Raw genomic sequence first — 7,829 nt, forward strand, 5'->3', positions numbered from 1 at the left:
TAACTTTGTGGAACTGCATTTGTCATGCGCCGAATGAGCAATGGAGTAAATCCCAGCATACCAAACAGCACACGCGCCGAATGAGTGGAAACCATAACAATTCTTGCAGTCTTTTTTGTGCATTTCTCGTAAACATTTTGAACATTCCCGCACTTTGCCTCATTGTGACACAGAGATAAAAATGTGTTTTTCTTGGTGAAGGAAACACTTGGAGTGCTGAACGTTAATCTGTGAGTTCACCAGTGCAGGGCAGGGGAAGCCAGACACCACACTACATATACACAGACAGGGCGGGGGAAGCCAGCCACCACACTTCAGACACACAGACACTGAAGGGGAAGCTATGCACCACACTACACACACAAACAAGGCAGGGGACACCAGCCATCACACTACAGACACAGAGGAGAGGGGAAGCCAGCCATTACACTACAGACACACAGACAGGGCAGGGGAAGCCAGACACCACACTACAGACACACAGGAGAGGGCAAGACAGCCATTACACTACAGACACACAGACAGGGCAGGGGAAGCCAGACACCACACTACAGACACACAGACCGGGCAGAGGAAGCTGGACACCACACCACAGACACACAGACTGCACTGGAAGCCAGACGCCACATTACAGACACACATACACTGCAGGAGAAGCCAGACGCCACACTACAGGCACACAGACAGGACAGGGAAAGCCAGACATCACACTACAGACACACAGACAGGGCAGGGGAAGCCATACACCACACTACAGACACACACACAGGACAGGGGAAGCCATACACCACACTACACACACACAGACACTGCAGGGGAAGCCATAAACCACACTACAGACACACAGACAGGAGAGGGGAAGCCAGTCACCACATTACAGACACACAGACAGGGCAGGGGAAGCCAGAAACCACAATACAGACTGGGCAGGGGAAGCAAGGCACAACACCACAGACACAAAGACTGCAGGGGAAGCCAGAGACCACACTACAGACACACAGCCAGGGCAGGCGAAGCCAGTCACCACACTACAGACACACAGATAGGGCAGGGGAAGCCAGAAACCACAATACAGACTGGGCAGGGGAAGCAAGACACAACACCACAGACACAAATACTGCAGGGGAAGCCAGACACCAGACTACAGACACACAGACAGGGCAGGCGGAAGCCAGACACCACACTAAAGACACACAGACAGGGCAAGGGAACCCAGACACCATCATACAGTCCGATTGTGAATGGCTGAAACTTGTACACATGAGAACATTGGACATTTCTTCTTGTTCATAACTACATCACAAAGAAACTTCGGATTTAAAGTGTGAGCAAGTTTTGAGCAGTAATTTCTGGTTCCCTATAAATGGATAAAGGGGAATATCAGAGGTTTTTTGGTTGTGCTTAGAGTCTGAAGGCAGAGGTTAGTTTTCGCACCTCAGCGGGCTGGACCTTCATCCTTGAGTAAAGGAGTTTTGGGCCTTTGTCCTGCTTTTCTAATTATTTTTACTCTCTCCATAATTTGTATTGTGTCTGTAGGTTGCCAAACGTGCATTCACCAATAGCCATTGGCTAGTAACAATTGACACTTGGTGAGTAAGAAATGATGTGCCGAGTATATGTATAGAATCGAGGTGGCAAGTGACTTTTTGTGGCTGGCTAGTAGCTTGCAACTTGACATTTGCATCTGTGTTTTTGTGTGTGTGTTTGTCTCATTACAGCCTGATATTCTGAAATGACACATTTCGAGTTGAACACTGAATTTGTGACCCCAAAATATTATTTTAATTGAAGTGAGAAAAAATGACAAAACATGACAATTTTTTGACTATTCACAAAAAAGATTTATTAAGAAAGTGATTTATTTAATTTCATCTATAATTAACTGAAAGGAAAACGTTGGATTCTGTTGGAGGCCCTTACGAAACAGCTCTGGGACTTCCCTAAAAAGAAATAAGACAAAACAAGTTAGAACATCTGGTGGAAGAACCTCTGGCAGAAGCCAGTTTTTCATGTTAGAAACATTCCACCAGTAGACCTTGGTTTGGTAAATGCATAAAGAGTCATTTTTTATTTACAAGGATAGGAAATGGTTCTCCTTCAAGTGAGAGCTTATTCCTAACATACATTCCCCCCTTCGCCACCTCCCCGATGCCGGAGGCCTCAAGGGGTTCTTACCAGGTTGCATGGGGGATGGAGTAGTGGATCTTGGATGGAAGAAACCCATTGAAGGGAGAGGTGTAGGCTCCCATGTTGTCAAAGATTATCCAGTCGCCTACTTTCTGTTCCGGCAGCTCTACGCCATCCGAAATCTTATCCACACAATCACAGGTAGGCCCCCAGAGGCTGCTGACATGTACTGGCTGACTAGTGGAGGGCTTCTGCAGAGGAGACATGATGTGTCTGGGTCAGGTAGATGAACAAGGAACAGGAGCCAGACTGACCCAGGTAAGTACCAAATAAACAGGCTGCTTTATTCCTCCTAGTTACAGCATAGCAGGTTAGAGGTGGGAGAGAAGGTTACATGCATTCACTCTAGCAGGTTAGAGGTGGGAGAGAAGGTTACATGCATCCACCCTAGCAGGTTTGAGGTGGGAGAGAAGGTTGCATGCATCCACTCTGGCAGGTTTGAGTTGGGAGAGAAGGTTGCAGGCATCCACTTTGGCAGGATAGAGGTGGGAGAGAAGTGTACATGCATCAACTCTAGCAGGTTAGAGTTGGGAGAGAAGGTTACATGCATCCCCGCTGGCAGATTAGAGGTGGGAGAGAAGGTTACATGCATTCACTCTGGCACGTTTGAGGTGGGAGAGAAGGTTGCATGCATCCACTCTAGCAGGTTAGAGGTGGGAGAGAAGGTTACATGCATCTGCATCCACTCTAGCAGGTTATGTGTAGGAGAGAAGGTTACATGCATCCATTCTAGTAGTTTTGAGGTGGGAGAGAAGGTTGCATGCATCCACTCTGGCAGGTTTGAGTTGGAAGAGAAGGTTTTCCGGCATCCACTCTGGCAGGTTAGATGTGGGAGAGAAGGTTACATGCATCCACTCTAGCAGGTTAGAGGTGGGAGAGAAGGTTACATGCATCCACTCTGGCAGGTTAGAGGTGGGAGAGAAGATTACATGCATTCACTCTGGCACGTTTGAGGTTGGAGAGAAGGTTGCATGCATCCACTCTAGCAGGTTAGAGGTGGGAGAGAAGGTTGCATACATCCACTCAAGCAGGATAGAGGTGGGAGAGAAGGTTACATGCATCCACGCTGGCAGGTTAGAGGTGGGAGGGAAGGTTACATGCATCCACTGTAGCAGGTTAGATGTGGGAGAGAAGGTTGCATGCATCCACTCTAGCAGGTTAGAGGTGGGAGAGAAGGTGACATGCATCCACTCAAGCAGGATAGAGTTGGGAGAGAAGGTTACATGCATCCACCCTAGCAGGTTAGAGGTGGGAGAGAAGGTTACATGCATCCAACTGGCAGGTTAGAGGTGGGAGAGAAGGTTACATTCATCCACTGTAGCAGGTTAGAGGTGGGAGAGATGGTTATATGCATCCACTCTAGCAGGTTAGATGTGGGAGAAGGTTACTTGCATCCACTCTAATAGGTTAGATGTGGGAGAGAAGGTTACAGGCATCCATTCTAGCAGGTTAGAGGTGGGAGAGAAGGTTACGTGCATCCATTCTGGCAGGTTAGAGGTGGGAGAGACGGTTACATGCATCCAGTCTAGCAGGTTAGATGTGGGAGAAGGTTACCTGCATCCACTCTATCAAGTTAGATGTGGGATAGAAGGTTACATGCATCCACTCTAGTAGGATAGATGTGGGAGGGAAGGTTACATGCATCCACTCTAGCAGGTTAGAGGTGGGAGAGAAGGTTATGTGCATTCACTCTGGCAGGTTAGAGGTGGGAGAGAAGGCTACATTCATCCACTCTAGCAGGTTAGAGGTGGGAGAGACGGTTACATGTATCCACTCGAGCGCGCCCTCCATCTCTGTTAGCGGTACACTAGCAGCCAGTCGGTGGAAACTTGTAAAAAGGCCCGTGCTTGTGGTGCCTATTGTGTGTATCAAGCGAGACAGCACCCCCACGGGCACCATTGTCCGCATGACGTAGACTGCCAAGCAGCAACCCACCTTCAACAATGTATCTATCAGCGCAGCCATTGGGCACAAGCTATTGTCAACCATATACACCTTTCCCTCATCCTTACGTACTTATCTCTGAGAACTATTTAACTGGGCGGACCTAAGCCCTCACCAACCCAACTACCCAGTAATTAACTGACTTGCCTGCACCAAGCAGGACCCAAGACAATCTCTCCTCATTACCTACCAGGTGAGACCCTAGCCAGCTGACTCAACCAACCTATTACCAATACTACACATTATTTCCAATTAAGCTCACGGAAATCTTTTCTTTTCTCTCCCCCCTATGTATGAAATACTGTTCACTGAATCCTGTATTGAATAATTTGTTTCAAAATGTATGGACCAATCTGATATGATATGATATTTTATTTCTATCACGCTCGTACACAAGTGTTTCAGAGATTGACAAGGCAAGGGAGGGGAAACAGGAGAACAAAACAGCTATCTTACTAGGCCCAGTGACATTGAGAACGCGCAAGTGCATGGGAGAGGGGGAGGGGAAAGGTGCATGGAAGGGGGGAGGAGTGGAAAGTGCAAAGCAGAGAAGAAACAGATAAATAACAATAAATAAATAATAGAGGCAACAAACGGTGGTAGTGCAGCCAGCAATTTGCAAGTGCTAGGTTTAAGGCAGCAGACAGGGTAAGTCTTATAAGTACAGGAAGAAAAAGAGGGGGGCTGTATGGGTACAGATACAGACCCCAGTGCAAGGGGTGGCCCGGGGGCAGTGCGGGAGGGTGTTAGGGTGAGCAGGTACCTGGGCCCGAAGGACAGAGGGTGGCCAGGTGCACGGTGCCAAGATAAATAGGAAACTGTGTATATATCACCTTCACTGGGAATTGACTCACCACCACGTAATGAGTCCGAATGCAAATGTCACATAATGTCAACATAATCTGTCACGCACGGTGGTCGCTGGCAGTTGTGGAGACGCTGGCGCTGGAGCGGCCATTGAGTGAAGACGTTACGCCACTGTGCGTTCTCCAGCAGCGGTCTAGCTTTCCACCTTCTGACCAGTGGCGTCATTACGAGCGCCAACACGGAAGCCCGCGCGTTGCAACCTATTCGCGTTAGGCTTCCGGGTTGGTACGCTCCAGTCCTTTCTTCCGTGTCCTGCCTCTCTCTTCCTTCTCCAGTGGTTTTTTTGTCCGTCCCGTCTTCTCGGCTTCTCTCGCTCCTCTCAGGCTTCCCTCTCCCTTTTCAGTCCTCCTGTTATCGCTACCATTAGGCTCTCGCATTTTACCTTTCTTTTCCTTTCAGTTTGCTACTCGCCACTCTCACCCAACTCCCCCAGTGGAGGCTCTTTTTTCTGCTGGATTCTTCTATTCCAATTATTCCTGCCTGGTATCCTGTCACCATACCCAACAAGGAAGGGGTTTTTTGTGCATGTTGGCTTTTTCCCCTTCATCGGTCTGCCCCGGTTCGGGGGCCCCCCTAGGCCCCGAGTTAGAGGGGCAGGGTGGCTTCCTCCCGAGGTAGACCTCATCTGCATTCCAGAGAAGAGGCCTTGAGGATAAGGAGATTTGGACTCCAAGCAGAAGAGGAGACTGCAGGTGAGCAGGAGGGCTTAAGGGACACTTGTGAAAGTGGTGTGAAGTCGACTGAACCAAGGAGTGATTGTGACAGTATCATGAATGGTGAATGCCCGCTCTGGGGACCACATACTCACCAAATTTGTATCCAACCTCTATGCATTAAAAACTATAAAATGGTAGCCTAGAAAAAGACCTGTTAGGTCGAAACACGTGTCAGCACCACTTGCTATACCATCAATTGATGAATTCAAGAGAATAAAAGATTGGAAGAAATGAAAACCACTAACTTTGTGGAACTGCATTTGTCATGCGCCGAATGAGCAATGGAGTAAATCCCAGCATACCAAACAGCACACGTGCCGAATGAGTGGAAACCATAACAATTCTTGCAGTCTTTTTTGTGCATTTCTCGTAAACATTTTGAACATTCCCGCACTTTGCCTCATTGTGACACAGAGATAAAAATGTGTTTTTCTTGGTGAAGGAAACACTTGGAGTGCTGAAAGTTAATCTGTGAGTTCACCAGTGCAGGGCAGGGGAAGCCAGACACCACACTACATACACACAGACAGGGCGGGGGAAGCCAGCCACCACACTACAGACACACAGGAGAGGGGAAGCCAGCCATTACACTACAGACACACAGACAGGGCAGGGGAAGCCAGACACCACACTACAGACACACAGGAGAGGGCAAGACAGCCATTACACTGCAGACACACAGACAGGGCAGGGGAAGCCAGACACCACACTACAGACACACAGGAGAGGGCAAGACAGCCATTACACTACAGACACACAGACAGGGCAGGGGAAGCCAGACACCACACTACAGACACACAGACCGGGCAGAGGAAGCTGGACACCACACCACAGACACACAGACTGCACTGGAAGCCAGACGCCACATTACAGACACACATACACTGCAGGGGAAGCCAGACGCCACACGACAGACACACAGACAGGACAGGGAAAGCCAGCCATCACACTACAGACACACAGACAGGGCAGGGGAAGCCATACACCACACTACAGAAACACACGCAGGACAGGGGAAGCCATACACCACACTACAGACACACAGACAGGGCAGGGAAAGCAAGACACCACACTACAAACACACAGACACTGCAGGGGAAGCCAGAAACCACACTACAGACACACAGACAGGAGAGGGGAAGCCAGTCACCACACTACAGACACACAGACAGGGCAGGGGAAGCCAGAAACCACAATACAGACAGGACAGGGGAAGCAAGACACAACACCACAGACACAAAGACTGCAGGGGAATCCAGAGACCACACTACAGACACACAGCCAGGGCAGGCGAAGCCAGTCACCACACTACAGACACACAGATAGGGCAGGAGAAGCCAGAAACCACAATACAGACTGGGCAGGGGAAGCAAGACACAACACCACAGACACAAATACTGCAGGGGAAGCCAGACACCAGACTACAGACACACAGACAGGGCAGGTGGAAGCCAGACACCACACTACAGACACACAGACAGGGCAGGGGAACCCAGACACCACAATACAGTCCTATTGTGAATGGCTGAAACTTGTACACATGAGAACATTGGACGTTTCCTCTTGTTCATAACTACATCACAGAGAAACTTCGGCTTTAAAGTGTGAGCAAGTTTTGAGCAGTAATTTCTGGTTCCCTATAAATGGATAAAGGGGAATATCAGAGGTTTTTTGGTTGTGCTCAGAGTCTGAAGGCAGAGGTTAGTTTTCGCACCTCAGCGGGTTGGACCTTCATCCTTGAGTATAGGAGTTTTGGGCCTTTGTCCTGCTTTTCTAATTATTTTTACTCTCTCCATAATTTGTGTTGTGTGTGTAGGTTGCCAAACGTGCATTCACCAATAGCCATTGGCTAGTAACAATTGACACTTGGTGAGTAAGAAATGATGTGCCGAGTATATGTATAGAACCGAGGTGGCAAGTGACTTTTTGTGGCTGGCTAGTAGCTTGCAACTTGACATTTGCATCTGTGTTTTTGTGTGTGTGTTTGTCTCATTACAGCCTGATATTCTGAACTGACACATTTCGAGTTGAACACTGAATTTGTGACCCCAAAATATTATTTTAATTGAAGTGAGAAAAAATGACAAAACATGACACTTTTTTGACTATTCACAA

This window comes from Ambystoma mexicanum, chromosome 11, assembly GCF_040938575.1.
Source record: "Ambystoma mexicanum isolate Mex_15411 chromosome 11, UKY_AmexF1_1, whole genome shotgun sequence".
Classification (NCBI taxonomy): domain Eukaryota; kingdom Metazoa; phylum Chordata; class Amphibia; order Caudata; family Ambystomatidae; genus Ambystoma; species Ambystoma mexicanum.